The following is a 23,093-nucleotide window of genomic DNA, read 5'->3' as shown; positions in this document are numbered from 1 at the left end:
AAGATAGCAAAATCAGAATTTGCCAAGACAGAAGTAAACTTTTTGGGACATGTTATTAATGGACAGCACCAGATCCTGAGAAGCTGAAGGCTATAGAAGAATCTGCCAGGGGTCATACCTTTTAATGGATAGCACCAGATCCTGAGAAGCTGAAGGCTATAGAAGAATCTGCAGCACTCACAAACTGAAAGCAATTGAAAGCAGTGTTGGTTTTCATTGTTAGTGGACGACATCAGTGCATAGCAATAGTCTAATCAAGCAAAGAGGAAGTTCCAACAGGTCACACTAGGAATCCTAGCCACAACAGATGACCCCCATTGGCAACAACAACAAGGGCACCATGTAGCACTTTCATCTGGCCCCTCCTGCTTTGTGGAACATGAGAGAGCTGCATGTGGACAATGGAGCAGCTGTTTTACTCCTCAGCTCTCAAATGCAGGCATGGCAGGGCACTCCACCATTGGCCCCTGTCAAATACCATCTGGTACGCTACAATAAATAACATATTCTTGTTCTTGGTCAATTTGCTGCTGCCAAAGCTTCCAAATCTGTAGTCTGTCCTCATACTTATTAGGTCATTAATTATCCTCATATTGAGACATTGTTTGAGTTTGATGCTATCATTGCTTTTGAATTTTCTGCTATTGTAACACACCCTTTGTCTTTTTGACCTATGTTGTGGCACCCAAATACAGATGCATTGTTCTGGCTGCCCATGGGGCCTGATCCATTGTTTCCTCAGGAATAATCATGTTTCCACTTGCCCAGAAGCACAGCAGACTATCGATAGTTTACCAATCACCAATTCCAAAATGACATCCCCCAGCTACTACAGACCCAGCACAAAAACATTAATTGTGAGGTGGAATACTGGTTTTCGGCCTGCTGCAAGTGTTCAAATAAACATGTGGCACCACACACCTTTTGTTTCTTTCCCCTTGGTCAGTACCCATGCTACCTTGGGAAAGAATTCAAGCAAATTTTGCTGAATCTTTTTTAGTCATGTTTTGGTTGCTGGTTGCTGATAACTTTACTGTTTTTCCTCATGTTGTTTGTTGCCTATCTGTCATAGCAGACAGAACTGTCATGGCACTGTTAACCATTTTTTCTGTAGAAGGCCTATCTAATTTAGTGATTTCAGACAATAGTCCTCAATTGTTGGTACACTCTTTTCAAGATTTTTGCTCGTGCCATGGCATCCAATGGCATCAAAGTTCACTCTGGGCAACACATCGCCCAGGCTGTGCCTTCCCAACCCTCCCACCAGTGGACCATGCCATGTGGATGACACAATTTGGCCTGCGCTGCCTTTCTCTTGTGGGAAGGAATGCCAGGCTTCCTCAGTGTGCCCACAGGTGCCTTCTGCACTAATGCGGTTGCCTCCAGGTGCCTCCTGCACCAATTCGGGTGGCTTGTACACTGATGTGAAGACCTCCTGCACTGACACGGGCACCTCATGCACTGGCGCTGGTGCCTTCGGGCACCTTCTGTACAGATGCGGGCACCTCCTACCTTGTTGTAGGTGTCTGCACGCTAATGCAGGTGCATCCCAGATTGATGCAGGTGCCTCCTGCACCAAATAAGTCCATCCCACATCGTCAGATGTGCTTCCTGCTCCAATATAGGTGTACCACACAGTTTGAGTAGCACACTATTTGGCTGCTCCAGGCCCCCACCAAAGGTCACCAATCATGCTCCAGTGCCTCAATCACCTGCAGCCAATGACCCCTGGCAGGCAAATGCTCTACATATTTCTGTGTACCAACACCAGCTAGCAGTCTGTACATGTCACCAAACAATCTGTGCATGTCTTTACCTGTCACCAAACAGTTCCGCACCAGTGCTGTACTTGTCACTATTCTGTATTTTGCTACTCATGTTTACACTATAACACTGTGACATAATAAAATGTGGATTTCTTGTAACCATATCTTTTATTATGTTTGGAGCTACTTGTTCAATGATCCGAGTCTAATGCAGCTGCTAAAGAGGAATGTCATTGAAGCGTGAACTGAGTGATGTGAAGAAATGTTTAACCGGAAAAGGGAAATGTATCTGACAGCAAGAAAGAGTAGTGACCCAAAGACTATCAAACATTATAAAAACTACTGTGTTATATTAAGAAAAGTTATTAAAAAATCCAGAAGTATGTGTATCATGTCTGAAATCAGCAACTCTGATAATAAAATTAAAACTATTTGGAATATTATTAAAAGAGAAACAAGTCAAACAAGAGCACAGGAAGACAGTATTACCATCAAATTGAATGAAAACTTTACGAACAAAAAGTCAGAAGTTGAAAATATTTTGAATAATCATTTTCTAAATGTTGTGGATATAGTAGGATCCAGGTGTTCATTAGAAGATGCTAGGCTGTTAATGGAAGATGCCATACCTATGCAATTTGATACAATTGAAATCTCACCCACTTCTCCCTCTGAAATTAGGAAAATAATAAACTTGCTTAAAAGCAAAAACTCACATGGAATTGATGGCATTTCCAGCAAAATACTAAAAGCTTGTTCTCAACAGATAAGTAAGATTCTCAGCCACCTGTGTAATAGCTCTCTGGAACAGGGCATTTTCCCTGATAGACTGAAATATGTTATTGTTATACCTTTGTATAAAAAAGGGGATAGATCTGATGTTAACAATTACCGTCCAATCTCCCTTCTAACAGCTTTATCCAAAATTTCTGAGAAAGTAATGTATTCAAGAGTTGCTTCACATATCTGTAAAAATGAAGTACTAACAAAGTGTCAGTTTGGTTTCCATAAAGGTTTTTCAACAGAAAATGCCATATATGCTTTCACCAATCAAATTTTGAATGATCTGAATAATCGAACACCACCCATTGGGATTTTTTGTGATCTCTCAAAGGCTTTTGATTGTGTAAATCATGAAATTCTGCTAGACAAGCTCAAGTATTGTGGCATGAGTGGGACAGCGCACAAATGGTTTAATTCGTACCTAACTGGAGGAGTGCAGAAAGTTGAAATAAGCAGTTCTCATAATATGCAAAGATCAGCACATTCCTCGAACTGGGGAAGGGTCAGTCTTGTGTCCTTTGTTGTTCTTAATATATATTAATGACTTGCCATTCTATAATCATGAAGAGGCAAAGTTAGTTCTCTTTGCTGATGATACAAGTATAGTAATCACACCTGACAAACAAGAATTAACTGATGAAATTGTCAATACTGTCTTTCAGAAAATTAGTAAGTGGTTCCTTGTAAATGGACTCTCACTGAATTTTGATAAGACACAGTACATACAGTTCCGTACAGTGAATGGTATGACACCATTAATAAATATAGACCTTAATCAGAAGCATATCGTTGAGGTAGAATATTCCAAATTTTTAGGTGTGTCCATTGATGAGAGATTAAATTGGAAGAAACACATTGATGATCTGCTGAAACGTTTGAGTTCAGCTACTTATGCAATAAGGGTCATTGCAAATTTTGGTGATAAACATCTTAGTAAATTAGCTTACTAAGCCTATTTTCACTCATTGCTTTCATATGGCATCATATTTTTCGGGAATTCATCACTGAGGAATAAAGTATTTATTGCACAAAAGTGTGTAATCAGAATAATAGCTGGAGTCCACCCAAGATCATCCTGCAGACATTTATTTAAGGATCTAGGGATATTCACAGTAGCTTCTCAGTATATATACGCTCTTATGAAATTTGTTATTAACAACCAAACCCACTTCAAAAGTAATAGCAGTGTGCATAATTACAATACTAGGAGAAAGGATGATCTTCACTATTCAAGATAAAATCTAACTTTGGCACAGAAAGGGGTGAATTATACTGCCACTTAAGTCTTTGGTTACTTACCAAATAGTATCAAAAGTCTGACAGATACCCAACACGTATTTAAGAAGAAATTAAAAGAATTTCTGAATGACAACTCCTTCTACTCCATAGAGGAATTTTTAGATATAAATTAAGGGAAAAAAATAATAAAAAATATAAAAAATATTAAAAAGAATAAAAATAAAAAAACACAAAAAATAAAAAAGTTGTTACATTAACTTAAGTATATTGTTAAATTAACTTAATTATGTCATGTATTGGAAAATTTGACTCGTTCCACATCATTACAAAATATCATATTCATGATCCATGGAACTAGTATTAATCTAATCTACAAGTCTGAAGGAGGAACTACTCTGGGGCAAAATACTGTACTATGCAGATTTTTGTATCACATTTTGTATCAGTTTGGATGGATGTGGATGTGGGCTGGGGGTGGAAGCATTTCAGAACTTACGCATATTACAGGGGAAGACATAGCATTAGACAATTGCATTTGGCAGTCCAACATTGTCAGCACCTTGCTGTGGTGTGGGAGTTCCAACAATATGAGGGTGGTTTGAAAAGTTCTTGGAATCACCATGGGAGGTCAGTGGTAGCACAACAAGTTGTTCACATGATATCCATTGGGCTGCTCTTGGAAGAGAGCTGTGGCAGTGATGTGGCTCTGTTGTTGTTCCTGCATAGTGATTTGCGAAGATGGAAAAAACTGATATTCGAGCAGTGATTTGGTACTTTGTAAAGAAAGGTATGAAAGAAAAGGACATTCATGCTGATTTCCAGAATACACTGGGGGACACTGCTCCTTCATACATAACTGTTGCCAAGTGGACTAATGAATTTAAATTTGTTCAAGATGTATCACTACTCCAGAAATCATTGCAAAAGTGCACAAAATGGTCATGGAGGATTGCCGATTGAAAGCACGTGAAATTGCTCATGCTTGCTAGATGTCATCTGAAAGGGTATATCACATTTTAAATGAAGAATTAGAAACGGAAAAATTATCTGCAAGACAGGTGCCGCAACTCTTGATGCTGGATCAAAAACGCATGAGAATGGACATATCGGGCCAATGTTTGGCCCGTTTTAGGAGAAACAAACAAGATTTTTTGCGCCAGTTTGTGACCACTGCTGTACCCCAAAGGCAAAACAACAATCAAAGCAGTAGAAATATCCTGATTCTCTGCCACCAAAGAAAGCAAAGACAATTTCTTCGGTGGGAAAGGTCATGGCATCAGTGTTCTGGGATGCGAAGAGGATTCTGTTTGTAGATGATCTCCCCACTGGGTAAATAATTACTAAAGAATACTATGCTAACCTCCTGTACAAATTGCAACAAAAGATATGTGAAAAAAGGCCAGGTTTAGCATGGAAGAAAGTCATCTTCTATCAGGACAATGCGTGCTCACACACGTGCCAGCACCATGGCAAAATTACATGAACTAAGGTACGATTTGTTGCCACACCCACTTGATTCACCTGATATGACTGTCAGACTTCCATCTCTTCCCAAAACTGAAAACTGTTCTTGGTGGACAACAATTTACTTCAAACGAAGAACTGATAGCCGGAGTTGACAACTATTTTGCAGGCCTGGAAGAAACTTGTTTTCGAGATGGGATCAAGGTATTGGAACACTGTTGGACCAAGTGCATTAATCTGCAGGGAGACTACACTGAAAAATATAAAAAAAGTTTCACTGATGTAAGTACTTTTTTCTATTCTATTCCGAGAACTTTTCAAACCGCCCTTGTAAATTTGAGCAGTACTTACTGGGAAACAAAACTATTGTACTCATTGACATGGGGCACTGAGGTTTCTTAGAACTTGTAGATTGTGACACAGTAGGCTCATTGGATGGGTGCTGTATTGGCAGCAATTTGAAATAGAGATACAATATATAAGAAGTAAAATATTGTAGCAGATGCTTTGTCTCAGATGCCAGGGTGAATGGGGGCTGTCAAGAGTGAGATAAAAATACAATACTTTGAAAAGGTTAAAGATGAGGGCATGATTAGGAAGGCATGCAAGAGTATTAGGTGTGAGCAAATCACAGACCAGAAATAAGTTGGTCAAGCATTAGTGGAGCTCAAATGATTATCCAAAGATCAAAGTCTGTCATAAAGTACACAAGGTTGTTCTTTTTAAGAGAAAGGACAGTCAAGTGGGAAACAGGGATCTACAATTTTGGACCAGCTTTTAGAGTAATTAATTAACCTAGTGCATGAAAGTTATGGACATTTTGGCCCACACAAGTATATTGCTAAGCTTCAAGAAAGTGTCCTATTTAACAATTTGTGGAGGAGAGTAAGAAAGAGGTAAGCCATGTGCAATAAGTGCCAGCAAGAAAGTGAGGGCAGCTACCATGCAATTTGAGACAAAGGGTACTGGCCACCAGACCTAAAGAACTAATAGCAGTAGATTTGTTTGGTCCTTTGTTGGTTTCAAGATGAACATGTAGTTAATACTTTTGCTATCCTAGAAAATTTTTCTATATTTGTCAAACTTTATCTGATCAAGAGAGAAAATGCAAGGATTCTCATTGATAAACTGGAAAAAGATTATGTACCCAGTCGGGTAATCCAGAGGCCATACTGTTGGCAGAGTTATGAAGGAACTGAATAGGTTGTGCAGGACTTACTGCCATACAAACATACTTCATGGACCATACATGTACCCAAATTTGACACAATTATAGATAATATATGGCAATGAACCATTGTGTTTTCTCCACATGAGTTGGACCTAGTAATCTTATTAAAGAAGCAGTGTTCCCGTTATTCAAGAGGTAATTGCTCAAGAAAAGGAGAAGAGTGTGAAAACCAAATGAAGAAAAAGAAAGAGATAGCACAATAGTGGGTTAAAACCTACTTTATTTGAAATTTCATCGCTAGCTTTGGTTAAGGCACTGAAATGGCCAAGGAAAATAGATTGTGAAAAAGAGGAATTTTGGCTTTGTGTACCATGATCCATTTGAAGGGATACAGGCACCTCAAGAACACACATATTTGCAGGAATATCCGAAATCCAAGAGGGAATTTGGATTGAGAAACATTACAAATATGAAACCATATATATAGGGATGAAGTAGGTGATGCCGACTGCTGGACGTAACAACTTTGATACAGTAAAAAAAGAGGGAGAATGGGATGGAACGGGGGAAGCATTAATGTGTATGTCAGTGCAGGAATGGATGTAGACAAGATAGAAGAAGTACACATTTGATGGCAATGGATTCAGCAGAGACAGCAGGTAATATTACGATAAACTGTCACAATTCACTTAACAAATATTTCCAATGGTAAGGGGGTTTCTTTGGAGTGAAAGTTAGCAAAACTTGCAAGAATATATTGCTTTGAAAAGATGATGAATTGCAATAATAAATTTTCTGCACATACTTTCTACCTATATGATAATGTAAATGTACCAATAAGTTAAATACATCTTGACAACTTGGATAAAATGTGTACCAATGTGATGGAAAGGAATGAGACTCCTTAGAATATTTAAGTTACTTAAATTGATATTATTTATTAGGAATGTGTCATGACCCACGACATATTATAATTGATAATTTCAGTAACTGCAGTTTCATTAACTTAGGAGTTATAAGTTTGTATCAGCTGACAAATTACTGATGGGCTGATTTATGATGTGTCTAACTGGTGAATTTTGGTGAGTGTTGGTTTAGCACAGCAGAAAGGACTGCTCACTAAATGATAAACTACATATCTTTAAATGTTTCACATTATAAATTTGTGTATACTTAAAAAATATTTCAAGCAGGATAAATATGAGTAGTATTTGCCTAACTGACTCAATGATTTTTTTAAGTAAATTATAAGAAATTTTTGTTACCTGTCATGAAAATCATTAGTAGTTACTCATTTATTTTGCTATATTTTCTAAAGTGAGGAATGTTGATATAGTGCATAAATTATTTTGGATGGGGATGTGATGGGTCTAAGCGGTTTCATTGGCAAGCTTCACTTAAGTCTACTTTACATGACGACATTGGGTTGCGCCACTCGTTGCGTGGAATGAGTTGCTCACAAGTGGTTTCATATATGATTGTAGATGTGGCAACACCAGTATACACTTCAGTTTCATCACTTTGTGGGTCCCTGAGTCATGTCTGAAATGGAAGTTTTGGCACCTGCCCATCACACAAGTTGTGATGAACTTAAAGCTTGTTGCATGGAATCACTGCATAAGAAAAAATAAGAAACGTGTTTCGATTCGTCACGGGATGAAGAAAAGACGTCAGCTCGGTTGCTCAGCATCCTTGCTGAAATAATTTATAACTGAAGATCCAAGAAGTTCTTTTAATTATCTTAGAATGTAACTGCAACTGTTCAAGTTTTTTCTAAATAGAGTTAATTATGCAATAAGGAATAAAGGTAGTGTAATGCATGAAGCAATATTGCCATAACTGACATTACATATCATATTACGTGCATTACAATCGAGAACACTAGGCGTGCTATAAGATATGGTTTTAGTTGGTTATGTAGCTATTTCATTAACACCAATTGTTATTAATATTAACAGTAATAATTATTAACATTTGCAACAACAATTATTCGAAGCAGGCCGCATTAAGAAGAGAATGGTTTGCAAACTACTCTCTTGAAGATAAATCTGTACAGTGGCTATATCTAAAAATTCTAACATATGTGAATGGGGAGCACTGCAGCAGCATTTTAAATAGATGAATATTGAATAAAGAATGCAGCTTTTTGAATTGGTATAGCCTTCCCCCCTGTCAAAAATATTCCTTAACAAAAGAGTCGGCCAACGTGGCCATCTTGTAGATGAGAGCATTGCCACAGGTAGAATTACACATGGTTGTATTTTTCTTAATTCAGTTGTATGTGTGCTGCTAACTCAATAAATTTTGTCCTGCACCTCAGATATTGTCAAAGCATCTATGTTATGATAGCACATGATGATCTCAGCGGCAGCAATATGTTGCTTATTTTTGTAATCGGCATCACTGAAATCCCACAAACACTTATGCGAAGCATAGATATCCCAAAAGTGAACATTATTCTCCATTTCCCACTTCATATTTCAGTTTGGCTATACTCTACGAACACACATAACCTCAAAACTCATGCAGCTAGTGTCACCAAAGTTGGAACATGCTGAAACTGTCTAGTTTCACCAACGAGTTGTGGAAACACGTGGCGCGCGTCCACAGTGGCCGGTAGTACAGTTGCCTACAACCTAGTGTCGTTGTGTAAACTAGGCTTAACACTGATCAGCCAGAACATTATGACCATCTACCGGTATGTACAGCTTTGGCACGGATAACAGCAGTGAGAAGCTGTGGCACTGAAGCAATGACACCATAGTAGATTGCTGGAGGGAAATGGCACCACATCTCCACACACAAGTCACCTAATTCCCAAAAAATTCTGGAGATTGGGTCGATGAGCTCTGACACACATTCAATCACACCCCAGACATGTTCAATCGGATTCAGATCTGGTGAGTTTGGGTGCTATTACATCAACTGGAACTCGCCACTGTGTTCCTCGAACTACTCCATCATGCTCCGTGCCTTGTGACATGGCACATTATCTTTCTGAAAAATGCCACTGCCATCAGGGTACACGATTGTCATGAGGAGGCGTACACGCTCTGCAACCAGTGTAAGATACTCCTGGGGTGTCACGGTGCCTTGCATAAGCTCCACTGGACTCATGGATGCCCACTTGAATGTTCGCCACAGTATAATGTAGCCACTGCCAGCTTGTCTCCATCCCGCAGTACAGATGTTACAGAGCCACTCCCCTGGAAAACGATGTATGTGCACCCTCCCACAGCATGATGAAGAAAGCTTTGGGATTCATCAGATCATGCAATGCTTTGCCATTGCATCAATGTCCCATGTCAATGGCCATGTGCCTATTTCAGTCATAATTGCCGACCTCATGATGTTAACTTTGGCACATTCATGGGTCATCAACTGTGGAGGCCCATTGTTAGGAGTGTTTGGTGCACAGTGTGTTCAGACACACTTGTACTTTTCCCAGCATTGAAGTCTGATGTTAGGCCGGTATTACACTATCAAATTTCTTTGTCAAAGATTTGATCAAAGATGTGATCAAATATTCCGTCAAATATATTTGACAAAGATCTTGGACGTAGTGCTAGAAGGGGTATTACACTGTCATCATATTTTTCATCAAAGTTCAAGATGGCTGACAATGACAACTTGTTATTAACCACAGCAGTTGCATGTACCTCAATTGCACTGTGTGCGCATGCAGAAGAGAAGTGGGGGAAAAAAAAGGAAACACACCTGCGTGAAGCCATGGGTTTTACAATGACGTGATAAAAGCATTCAACAAAACTTGTTGCGTGAACTTATAGTGGAGGACGTCAAGTCATACATCAATTACTTAAGAATGGATGAGCATTCATTTCTGTATGTGCTCAATGAAGTGTATCCTCATATCACAAAGCACAATATTCACTTAAGAACTGCTACATCTGCAGAAGACAGGCTCGTTGTAACACTCCGATTCCTTGCTACAGGAGAGGGTTAGGTTAGGTCAGGTCAGGTCTCCAATCTTCGTAATCTATTTTTGTATTCAGTGTGCCTCACGTTGTAAAGCGCCTCATCAGCTTCATACATCTCTATTAATTTTGTAGTTGTCAGCAAACACCAATTGTATTTACCAGCAATGTTTATAAAAACACTACAGATGACAGAATGCAGCGATGCTAGCGCTCCATGTGGTAACATATCACATTGCGGTGAACAGAAGACAAGCGACTTCTTTGATCAAATCTAGGGCCTCGCTGTAGATTTGATCAAATATTGGACGACATTTGTTAAAGTTCCCCATTACACCATCAAATATCTTTGACAAAGATATTGGACAAAGATATTTGACAAAGAAATTTGATGGTGTAATACCGGTCTTAGTTCTGCCACAGTTCGCCGCCTGTCCTGTGTTCTCTGTCTGCCCAGCCTATGATGTCTGACATCTGTAATGAGGGGTGGCCACCCAACCCCGTGATGTATGGACATGGTTTCACCTTGATTTCGCCATGAGTCAAAGACACTCACCACAGCACTCCTTGAACACCCGACAAGTTGTGCCAAGCCATCAAAATCTGCCCTCAGTAAAATTAAGATAGTCTGTGCACCTTCCCATTCTACACACGGACGGCACACTCACTGATACTACATGCACAGTGCGTGTCTCTGACTGACAGTCATTCCTCACCAGGTGCAGTTGCTGTCACCTGGATGCATTTATATTGATAGTAGGTCAGTGGTCATAACATTCTGGCTGATCAGTGTATTAGTTCCCTTGAAGGAATGTAGTGGTGTCATTCCATCTGTTTGGTCAAGAAGATCCAATTCATTGAATGTAAGTGTATAATATTAAGTTGTGTGTGTGTGTGTGTTTGTGTTTGTATATACTAGCAGTATTGTTCAAGAAATGTCTGGCTATGGCTTCTAATCATCTGCTAGCAGACTGATATGTAGATTAAATATTAATGCCAGTATTTTTCTTCACTGGTTGTGTTACATGTTAGATCATTGGAAAAGGTGTGAGACCACAGATCAGTGGTGAGGAAGCAACTAATGCAATACTGATGACACAGTGAAATCAACTAAGGGCTTGTGTGTGCCATACAGACCATTTCAACTTATTGACAGAGAGGAGGGCTATAATCAATGGATTTTTTTACATTATTTTGTCATATTTTGTTAAAATTCATACTGTCATCAAATGACTTTTTATTGAAGACATGAAGTATATCATATTGTACTTTTAGTACGTGTACTTGTAAATCAGATGAAGCATAAGGAACTCGATCAATTATTTGTAGGAAATTTCGTGGCATTATTTAAATTTTTCATTAGTATGAAATGTGCTGTGTGGACTTCCAATTTTTTTTTCATTTCTATGATATTCCATGGTAATTATGAAATATTTTGCTTTATGCTAACTTTTACAGTGTCTTATTTGCAATAGTAAAAAGTAAAAGAAACTGGGGATGGGGAGGGAGGGTGCACCATCATAAGTTGCTTTCCCCTGTAAGAATTGATGCATGTAATGTTATTGTGGTGGTCTTCGACTGCCAGAAGCAAGTGTCAACACAATGTGCTAACTTCGATGCACCAAAATCATTGACTTTTTTCAAATGCATGCCGCCATTGCGGTTTGTTCAGTCTTATGACGGCACTTGGCATGTGATGGTTATTTTGTACAGTGTTCTTAATAAATACACTGTTTACATACAAAGTGGTGTTAAGGTTTTAAAATGACGATTGTATGACCTGTTCCCCATAGTGGTGATCCCGGACTTCTTCATTACAACCACGCGCCTGTTTTTCCTAGTGCAATGCCCCAAAACATTTGAAGGGAACACATTTCCTGCCAGTCTGACACACAAGCAGGTACTCCCACCCAACTCGTATGTCATTACGTTGCTACATCAACAACCTGCGAGGGTGTTTGCATCTGCTGCGATGCCTGCGCCTACATTGTTTTCTCCTATGCCTTGTGTGTCATGTTGACAGACACTTACTCGTGCTGCATTACAGACAGATCACATATCAGTTTCTGGGTACCAGCTGCCACCAACCCCCCCTCCCCCCCACCATCTTCCAATGATGGTAGAGCAGCCACCTGTCGGGTGGTTTCCGAAGCTTCCACAACTTCAAAAGGACAACCCTACAACATGGTTCATGCTGGTGGATAATATTCTTTACATCCATGGCATGTTGGGAGATGACACAGGCTTCATGTGTTTCATGAGCCACCTACACGATGAGCCAGACCTGGTCAGCGATCTATTGGTCACGTCTCTGAGCCAGCACAAATACACACCCACAAGAACCCACATCATCAAGCACTTAACATGTCCTCCTGCAGAACCCATCCACTCTATTATCATGAAGTGTCTTTTGTGGACTGTACGCCTTCTCAACTTTGGCACCACTTATGAGCTCAGGTCAGAATGGATGAACTTCCTGACCTCATACTTGGGTCGTTGTGGCTTGTAGAATTGCCATCAGATTTCCAACAACATCTGTTGGCTCACAAAAACCACACCCTGAAAGAAAAGCTGCACCTGGTGGACCAGGCATACAGCATCATCAAACAGCACCAGCTCACATCCACCAGTTTTTTTGGGTACGCCTGAAGTTGGTAGCACTGTGCCATCCCTGACTCTTGCATTTCATTGGCCAGCCAGCATAGGTTGGACATGCAGCATGAAACAGCAATTGACTGTGCCACCTGGCAGTCAGACCACCTAACCTGCTGCCACTTCTCACCCAGTTGCCCCACCCGCCCCAACGCCGCAACCTGACAGCTATTGTTCTGTCACTTTATTCAGCTCAGATAATGAGGTTTTTATGTGCCTCTTCACGATGCATCTCAGACAAGTGTTGTACCAAGTCCTGTCGTTTGTGCAGACGTTCTTGGGGGGAGATACTAATATACAATCAACAGTATGTGATTGTAGAGGTGTCATCACATTACAACAGCCTGTCGACTGCTGGGAGCTATCATTTCTGTTGACTTTGACCAGGGATTAAATCGTGTGACAACATCTCCCTCACAAAGGTGATGGAACGGATAGCTTTCCCACCAACCTCAGAACCACATGCCTACTTTGTGATGCTTCTTCGAGGGTGATGGTAAATGGACTGTTGACAGCTGTAATATCGATTGCGCTGTCAATCCAACAGGGTTGTCCCTTTTCAAAGATCAAGCATGCCATCCCACTAGAACCACTTCTCTGCAGCCTCATTTATTAGGATCACTCTGCAGGGACACACATTCAAATGTCGCACCTACGCAGACGGCCTCATCTTCATCATACACACCTGTAAGGAGGTTCAAGGGGCAACACCTGGATCAAGCAATATGGGAGCAGAAGGAGCAGCCATGTGAATGTCACCAAATCCTGTGGGATGACAACCGGAAGGGGACTCCTGGCTGAAAGTCTGGTGCCATTCAGGACAACGGAGAATCTGCGCTGTCCAGGAAAGTTTTCACTCGAGACAATTGTCACACCACAGCGATCAACTTCTGGTGTGTCTTCACCAGCAGGATGGACATCTTTAGATCACTGGGCCAGGCGCCACACACAGCATACCCACTATGTTGGTACCACGTTTGGGGACACTGCGCGCTCTTGTTGCGCGTCATGTAACTATCCAAATGCGAAATGTTCATGCTGGCTTACTATACATCTATGACAGGGTCAACATGCTCTATTTCCATGTAGACACGGGTGGCGATGCTAGTATCACTCCCATGTCGAGTGCTCTGCCTGCGCTCCTACCATTTTCTACGAGGTGCATTCAAGTTCTAAGGCCTCCGATTTTTTTTCTAATTAACTACTCTCCCGAAATCGATGAAACTGGCGTTACTTCTTGACGTAATCACCCTGCAGACGTACACATTTTTCACAACACTGACGCCATGATTCCATGGCAGCGGCGAAGGCTTCTTTAGGAGTCTGTTTTGACCACTGGAAAATCGCTGCGGCAATAGCAGCACAGCTGGTGAATGTGCGGCCACGGAGAGTGTCTTTCATTGTTGGAAAAAGCCAAAAGTCACTAGGAGCCAGGTCAGGTGAGTAGGGAGCATGAGGAATCACTTCAAAGTTGTTATCACGAAGAAACTGTTGCGTAACGTTAGCTCGATGTGCGGGTGCGTTGTCTTGGTGAAACAGCACACGCGCAGCCCTTCCCGGACGTTTTTGTTGCAGTGCAGGAAGGAATTTGTTCTTCAAAACATTTTCGAAGGATGCACCTGTTACCGTAGTGCCCTTTGGAATGCAATGGGTAAGGATTACGCCCTTGCTGTCCCAGAACATGGACACATCATTTTTTCAGCACTGGCGGTTACCCGAAATTTTTTTGGTGGCGGTGAATCTGTGTGCTTCCATTGAGCTGACTGGCGCTTTGTTTCTGGATTGAAAAATGGCATCCACGTCTCATCCATTGTCACAACCGATGAAAAGAAAGTCCCATTGATGCTGTCGTTGCGCGTCAACATTGCTTGGCAACATGCCACACAGGCAGCCATGTGGTCGTCCGTCAGCATTCGTGGCATCCACCTGGATGACACACACAGGATTGTGTGTGCAGAACCCACAGAAATGCCAACTCTGGAGGTGATCTGTTCAACAAGCATTCAGCGATCCCCCAAAACAATTCTCTCCACTTTCTCGATCATGTCGTCAGACCGGCTTGTGCGAGCCCGAGGTTGTTTCGGTTTGTTGTCACACGATGTTCTGCCTTCATTAAACTGTCGCACCCACGAACGCACATTCGACACATCCATAACTCCATCACCACATGTCTCCTTCAACTGTCGATGAATTTCAATTGGTTTCACACCACACAAATTCAGAAAACGAATGATTGCACGCTGTTCAAGTAAGGAAAACGTCGCCATTTTAAGTATTTAAAATAGTTCTCATTCTCGTCGCTGGCGGTAAAATTCCATCTTCCGTACGGTGCTGCCATCTCTGGGATGTATTGACAATGAACGCGGCCTCATTTTAAAACAATGCGCATGCTTCTATCTCTTTCCAATCCGGAGAAAAAAAATTGGAGGCCTTAGAACTTGTATGCACCTCGTATGCCACTCCAGGCAACCGACAACACCATGTCTTGGCCAAAATTCAACTACACCTCTAGTCCGCCTTATGCTGTACCTGGATATTCTGCATTGTGGGTGTTGACTGCGCCTGTTAGCATCATGGATTTCCCACACAACTGCGGGTTCTCACCGGACCTTGAAGCAGGAGCCCCCCTGCAGCATGGTACCCACAACTGGATACCAGGGACCTTTGCTACCACCACACCACCTCCTGACTCACACTGTGACGCCCTGTCTGCTGTTACAACTGAATGTGCCTGCCTCACTGCAGAGCTCACCGATGCCCCGGCCTGCTTAACAACTCAGCACTATGAGTCCACCGACCCCCATGCTGAGAACATACGCCTACAACAGGTGATCGCCACCACGTCAACTTACCTGAGACGCACACTCGAGGCAGCAGAGGATGCGGCCACACCACAGGGACAAGATGATGCCAATACCACCGTGGCGAAGATGCAGCAGACACCCTCGCAGTGATGCCTCCTCCCATGGGTCAGTGACATTTTAGCCTCTAGTGTCATGAGTGTTCCAACACCTACCCCCACTGTTGTTACTCAGGGAATCCTATTGGTGGTTACTAACAGTACTTTTCACTAATTGAACACCACAGGATGCCCATCAGCATGCCATAAAGCTCGATGCCTTAGCACCACAAAACTGCAGCATGCAAAACCGCAGTACAAGAATTGCTAGACTCCAGTATTGTCAGCTCACCCAACAGTAATTGGTGCTCATTGATCCACTTAGTTCCTAAGAAGGATGGCTCATTTCATTTGTGTGGTGATTGCCAACAACTGAATGCCCAGACCATCTTAGATAACTATCTGATACCATACATACAGGATTTCGCCCAACAGCTCCATTGTGTGCAGGTTTTCAGTGTGAAACACTGTCAGGAAGCATACCGCCAGATCCCAATGCATAAGAACAACATCCCCAAGACTGCAATAATCACCCCTTTCAGACTCTATGAGTACTGCCACATACCATATGGCATAAAAACGCCACACAGGCATGGCAACATTTTATTGATTCTGTACTATTCTCGCTGCTGTACTGTTACACATACCTAGACAATATTCTTATTTCATCAACTATCTCCAAGAAGCATGAACAATATCTGTCAAGAGTCCTTAATTTACTTGCCGAGAATAGTGTTGAGATCAACGATGATAAATAGCAGCTGCGAGCTGCTAGTGTGACATTTCCAGGCTATACTGTCTCTGCAGGAGAGATCCACCCCATGTTGGAATGGGTCGCCTTTTTCTGTGACCTTCCTCTGCTTGAGACTTACTGTGACCTATGCTGTTTCCTAGGCATGATAAACTATTTTTGATGACACATCCTGCGTGCTGTATCCCTGCAAGCACTCTTGACTGATACACTTGCAGGAAAGAATACTTCCGGACTTCGCAAGGTTCTGCGGTGTGACTGCAACGAGCGTTCATCAAGTTAAAAACTGCACTAGCGAATGCTGTCACTCCATGCACACGTTCTCCAAAGCTCCAATATCGATCATGGCAGACACGAGTGATGCAACCACTGGCACTGTGCTCCTTCAGCACATCGAGGGTTCTGCGCAACCACTTTGTTTCTTCTCATGAAAGTTGTCTGCCTCACAGTGTAAACAGGTCACTTTCAAATGAGACTGTTTTTTCGTTTATGAAGCAGTTCATCGAGGGTAGATCGGTGACTATATATACCGACCACAAGCTGCTGGCCGATGCAGTGTCTAACCCAACAGATGACCTTCCTCCTTGATGCTTCTGACACATGGACTTAATATGTCAATTCACCACCAATGGGGTGGGCAACATTGTCGCCGACAACATGTTATGAATTGGTATGATCTTGTTCTCTTTGGACTTTGATGAACTAGTGATCCCGCAAAAGACAGACGATGACATACAGCAGTTACTACACAGTGAGTCTACCTTGCTCTCAATTGAGCCCCACCAAATTGCAGGTTCTTCCCTACTTGTCCTCTGTGACATTTCCACAGGCACAGCCCACCCCAAGGTTCTGGCTGTCTTGTGCCATAAGATATTTGCTGCTGTCCATGACCTCACACATCCTAGTATTTGGGCCACCACATGCTGAATAATGAAGTGCTTTGTTATTAGGCACATGGTGCCTAATAACGGAGTCTTTTGTGCAGACAGGGGCTGGCCAGACTGCAAAAACTGGTCCCGTTCATGTGTACCCTGCCAACACTCCAAGGCTGACTGCCATGCATACCCACTCTTGGGCTCGTTTGACATTCCTTCCCATTCAAAGGGTTTTTGCTACATCCTGTCCATCATTGACCACGTTAGTTGGTGGGGCGAGACCATTCTGATCAAGGATATAACAGCCGACTCTGTCGCATGACCCTTTATAGCCTCCCGGACCAAGTGGTCCAGCTGCCTGTCTTCAGTCACAATGGACCAGAGATCACAATTTGAGGTTGTTCTTTTTTCCAAGCTGTATGACCAATGTAGTGCAAAAAAATTATGCACAACAGCCTATCACCTGCAGAGCAACGGGCTGGCTGAGCACTGACACTGTACGTTAAAAGGCGCAATGATGTGCCATGACACGTCTTGGTCAGACACTCTCCCCTGGATCCTCCTTGGCATCTGTATGGCCTACAAAGAGGATTTAGAAATCTCCCTAGCAGATTTATTGTACAGGGTACCTCTCGTCCTTCAGGCGTAATTCATCAAGGACTCTAACACGCATGTGCAGTCCAAACTTCTGACTCTAGTAGAACGAGTCTGACACTTTGCTGTGTAGATAAGCCCTGCGCCAGCAAGGGCACACACAGGCTCTCACATTTTACTGCACAAAGACCTACACATTTGTGACTATGTATTGTTGCGTGATGACACAATGCAACCTGCGCTGTCCCCCCCACTGTACTTGAGCCCACATAAAGTGTTGCGCCACTCACTGCAGAACTTTGGCATTCTGCTCCATGGTAAAAGAGAAACAGCGTCCGTCTTGCATCTCGAACCTGCTTAGTGGCTCAACAAAGATGCAGATTTGGAGGACAACTCCACCCCACCCCGTATTTCATGTGACCCCTCACTCCCAATGCTCCTAATGGGCCGAGCTCTCCTTCCAGCTCCAGTACTGCATGTGACAATAGTGCTTCATGTATTGCACCCAGTTCAGAGGTTGCATATGAAGGATTACCCTCACCTTGCCCCCACCACAGTGATTCCACTGAGCAGCCAATGCCATCTGATGACACCTACATTGTCATCTTCCACGTTGACATGTCATCCTTTCCCATCAAGGATCTCTCTTTGCAGCTACGCGTCGACACACTGTCCGTCCTGCATGCTCCTCCACCCAAACTGGACGATTCAATCGCCCACATCTATGTCTACATCTACATGTACATCTACGTGATTACTCTGCTATTCACAATAAAGTGCCTGGCAGAGGGTTCAATGAACCATCTTCACGCTGTCTCTCTACCGTTTCACTCTCGAATGGTGCGCAGCAAAAACAAGCACTTAAATTTTTCTGAGCAAACCCTGATTTCTCTTATTTCATCATGATGATCATTTCTCCCTATGCAGGTGGATGCCAACAAATGTTTTGCAATCAGAGGAGAAAACTGGTGATTGAAAGTTCATGTGAAGATCCCATCACAACAAAAAACACCTTTGTTTTAATAATTGGCACTCCGATTCACATATCATGTCCGTGGCATTATCTCTTCTATTTGATGATAATACAAAACGAGCTGCCCTTCTTTGAACTTCTTCAATGTCAGCTGTTAGTCCCAACCATTGTGGATCCCACACCGCACAGCAATACTCCAGAATAGAGCAGACAAGCATGGTGTAAGCAGCCTCTTTAGTAGTCCTGTTGCACCTTCTAAGTGTTCCGCCAATGAATCACAGTCTTTGGTTTGCTCTACCCACAACATTATCTATGTGATCATTCCAATTTAGGTTATTTGTAATTGTAATCCCTAAGTATGCAGTTGAATTTACAGCCTTAAGATTTGAGTGACTTACCATGTAATCGAAATTTAGCAGATTTCTTCTAGTACCCATGTGAATAGCTTCACACATCATGCTCCTCTGAGCGTTTGTGATCCCTCCATACAAGAGGAGACAGCCAACACTGCCTCAATTGACAACAATGGCCCCCTCACTATTTGCATGCCACTCATGGCGCTCCATGCCCCCACACCGTTGGGCTGCCTGATCCCAGTTTCCTGGTTCAGCACTTGCTCTGCCCACCAATGTGGCAACACGATTTCATCATCAACGGTATCTACAATCACAGACCAAGTGCCACACCAACCTACATCACCACCTCTCTCCGTGTTCCCCACTAGGGAGGAGTGGGGTTCGTGGTGGTCTTCGAGCACCAGAATCAATTGTTGACACAACATGCTATCTTTGAACTACCAAAATCTTTGACTTTTTTCAAATGTGTGCCGCCATTGCAGTTTGTTCACTCTTATTCCATCACTTGGCATGTAATAGTATGTTTTGTTCAGTGTTCTTAATAATTCAGTTCAATTTTAGTATCACATAACATGCCTTATACAATCAAAGAATATAGAGTTTACATACAAAGTGGTGTTCAGGTTCTTAAAATGACAATTGTATGACCTGTTCCTCATATTGTCGTAAGACGTGTTTCCTGTATTGTTTTCTAATATCCTTGTAGTCAAAAAGTTATAAATATGTCTTTGGCTCCAGATGCCTTCAGCATTTAAGTACTGTCAGTCTTTCATTTCTGGCAGAGAGAGAAAGATTTGTGGTGTGAACATGGTATGGGCTGTCAGAAACAAATATTGTCAGAAACTTTGTGGTGCAACTGCTATTTTTGGTGTGAATTTGTGCTGATGAGAGCTGAACAATAAAGAACTGTCATTGTAATTGATGTCATGTTACTAGCAGACTGACTGATGAACTGAGATAATATTGTAAAAGGGGAGTAAGCTAGTTTCAATTACAACTGGCTAATTCATAAGAGAAAAATTAAATCTTCACATTTTTGCATATATGCAATGAATCATTTTATATCGAATAAAGTATTATTATTATTATTATTATTATTATTATTATTACTACTATTGTCATTATTATTATTAACTGTATTTAAATGCACAACTGGAACAAGTAACAAGAGGCCAAGATGTTAATGGAAAATGACCAGCTCATAAATGAACAAACAAGACTGGTCAAACTGAAATTTGCAGGAACCACAAACTTATAACAAAATCAAATAAAAAAAACTTGGAAACATTATGCATTCATAAAATGTGAATGGCAGCTAGATCATGTCTCCCTGTATAAATTGTACCATCATCAAATCTACAAGCTTGAAGTCCCAAAGATAACATACATGCAGTTTGACTACTACACTGTAAAGATCAAAATAAAATTAACTCCTAGGGTAAAGAATGAACTTCCAAATAAAAATTGGAGAAAATTCTTCCAAACCAAATGAATGAAACATGTCCTACACGAAATCTGGAAAGAGTCTATCAACATCAAATCACTACAAGAATTGATCATCAAATTATAGTTGACAGCAGAAGAACTAGCTCCAATCTCAGGGAGAAACATGATTGGTGGAACGAATGCAGCCAGGTGGTACAGACAAGACACCACGCTTGCATGAACTAACCATCAAGTCCAAACTTCAAGAAAAAATTAATTTAGAGCTAATAAAACACAGGAAGTCCAACTCATAAAATCATTAGATGAACAAAGCAAAAATCCTTAAAAAAAAAACTAGAAATAATAGATGTAACTTTTTTTAAAAAAAAGCAATTGCCACATTATTAAAAAAACTTTTGGCAAATATCTTAAAAATATGAATCACCCTAAAAAAATTAAAACTGAGAGTCAAATCAGGAAAGTTGCCACATAGTAAGAAAAGAAGAGATCCTTACAGAGACATTCAACAAATTTTTAAATTGTGATGACCAAACAGAAATATGGACAAATTCATTTTAACCACCCATGGTCTAATAGATACTCAACAGCAATGAGATAAAACTCACAATCAGAAAACTAAAATATTACAAGGCTCTTGGCAAATACCTAATCTGTGCAGAAATCTGGAAAAACAAGGAAAACGTGCAGTCATATATCTCCACCAAAGCTGGTCAAAATATGGGTTGTAAAGAAAATTACAGAGCATTGGACCACAGAAATAATCTCCCCATTACATAAAAAAGGTGATAAAACCAACATAGATAATTACAGGGACTTCCAGACTTTACAAACAATATTTTCTCCTGTACAATTTACAACAAGATCAACAACACTCTGGAAGCACAATTTGGAGAATACTAGGAAGATTTCATCCACACAGCAGCTGCCCATGCCAAATTTTCAGTCTGAAACTAGTAATAGAATGTTACAAATACAGAAATAAACTATGTCCAAACGTGCCTCGTAAGACACAATGGTACAGACTGACTACCATTTCATTCTCAGCCTATCACTGGATGCAGATATGGAAGGTCACATGGACGGCACACCACTCTCCTTGCTGTTGTCTGCCAACAGAGATTAGCAGACAGGATGGCCACCTATTCGAGTGCTAGCCAAGCTCAACAGTGCTTAACTTCAGTGACCTGATGGGAACCAATGTTTCCACTGTGGCAAGGTCATTGGACATACAGAACTAAACAACTCCTTATTTCATTCACATACTTCAAAAAAGCATGTGATAATATTCACAGATTCACAATTTTAAAAATCCTCAAAACATACAGTCTTCATCTCAAATTAACAAAAACCGTAAAACTAGCTTTAACCAAGACAAATTCCAAGGTAAAGTTAGGGATACAATTTCAAATGTTTTCACAATAAAAAGTCTTAGACAAGGCAATGGATTGTCTCCACTGCTTTTCAATGTTGCCATCAACTACGTCATGAGGTTTTGACACAAAGAAAATCTGCCTAAAATCAAAATTGGAGCAAAACCCTCAATGAGAACAAACTGTCTGCAGCTTGCTGATCATTTAGCTCTCTTAACTCATGACATCAAAGTAGATCATACCCAGATCTCCAGTCTCACAAAATCAACTTAAAAACAGAATAACAAGTATCCTTTCAGAAAACTGAGATCATGCCCATGAAATTCCTGTGTATAAGAAAAAGCCTTCATAATCAATTAAAAACAGGATAACAAGTATCCTTTCAGAAAACTCAGACCATGCCCATGAAATTCCTGTGTATAAGAAAAAGCCTTCATACGCAATTAAAAAATTTATATAGTTCTACTGTTTAAACACCATAGCTGAATTATGAAGTGTAACTTAAGTGAGAAACAAATGGGGATAAATAGAACCAACAAAATGATAAAGGCTCACTTTCTAGTTGGTCAACATATAATAAGAAATGCTTCTCAATAGACACTAAGTTCCAACAATACAAAACCATAACTCTTCTGGGAGTCACTTATACTCGGGAAACTTTGTTCCACATTAAAAATGAAAGAGGAACTGCTCAGCCCTTCAAAACTAAAAGAAGAATCATCAGAACTTACACAAATAAAAACAGAAGCTCAAAGGAGTCTCCCCACTGAATCTGTCTATCAGGAGACTGACCCAGTCACCAGCATAATGAATAAGAAA

At 41.2% G+C, this 23,093-nt stretch overlaps 1 protein-coding gene across 1 annotated transcript in view; it reads right to left on the bottom strand.

Moving 5' to 3' along the window:
- LOC124799209 (chitin synthase chs-2-like) overlaps positions 1-23,093 on the bottom strand; it is a 234,151-nt gene that overhangs the window by 55,291 nt on the left and 155,767 nt on the right. The window lies entirely within an intron of this gene.

The sequence above is a fragment of the Schistocerca piceifrons genome, chromosome 5, assembly GCF_021461385.2.
Source record: "Schistocerca piceifrons isolate TAMUIC-IGC-003096 chromosome 5, iqSchPice1.1, whole genome shotgun sequence".
NCBI classification, from domain to species: Eukaryota; Metazoa; Arthropoda; class Insecta; order Orthoptera; family Acrididae; genus Schistocerca; species Schistocerca piceifrons.
This window is presented reverse-complemented; position numbering and strand designations above follow the sequence as displayed.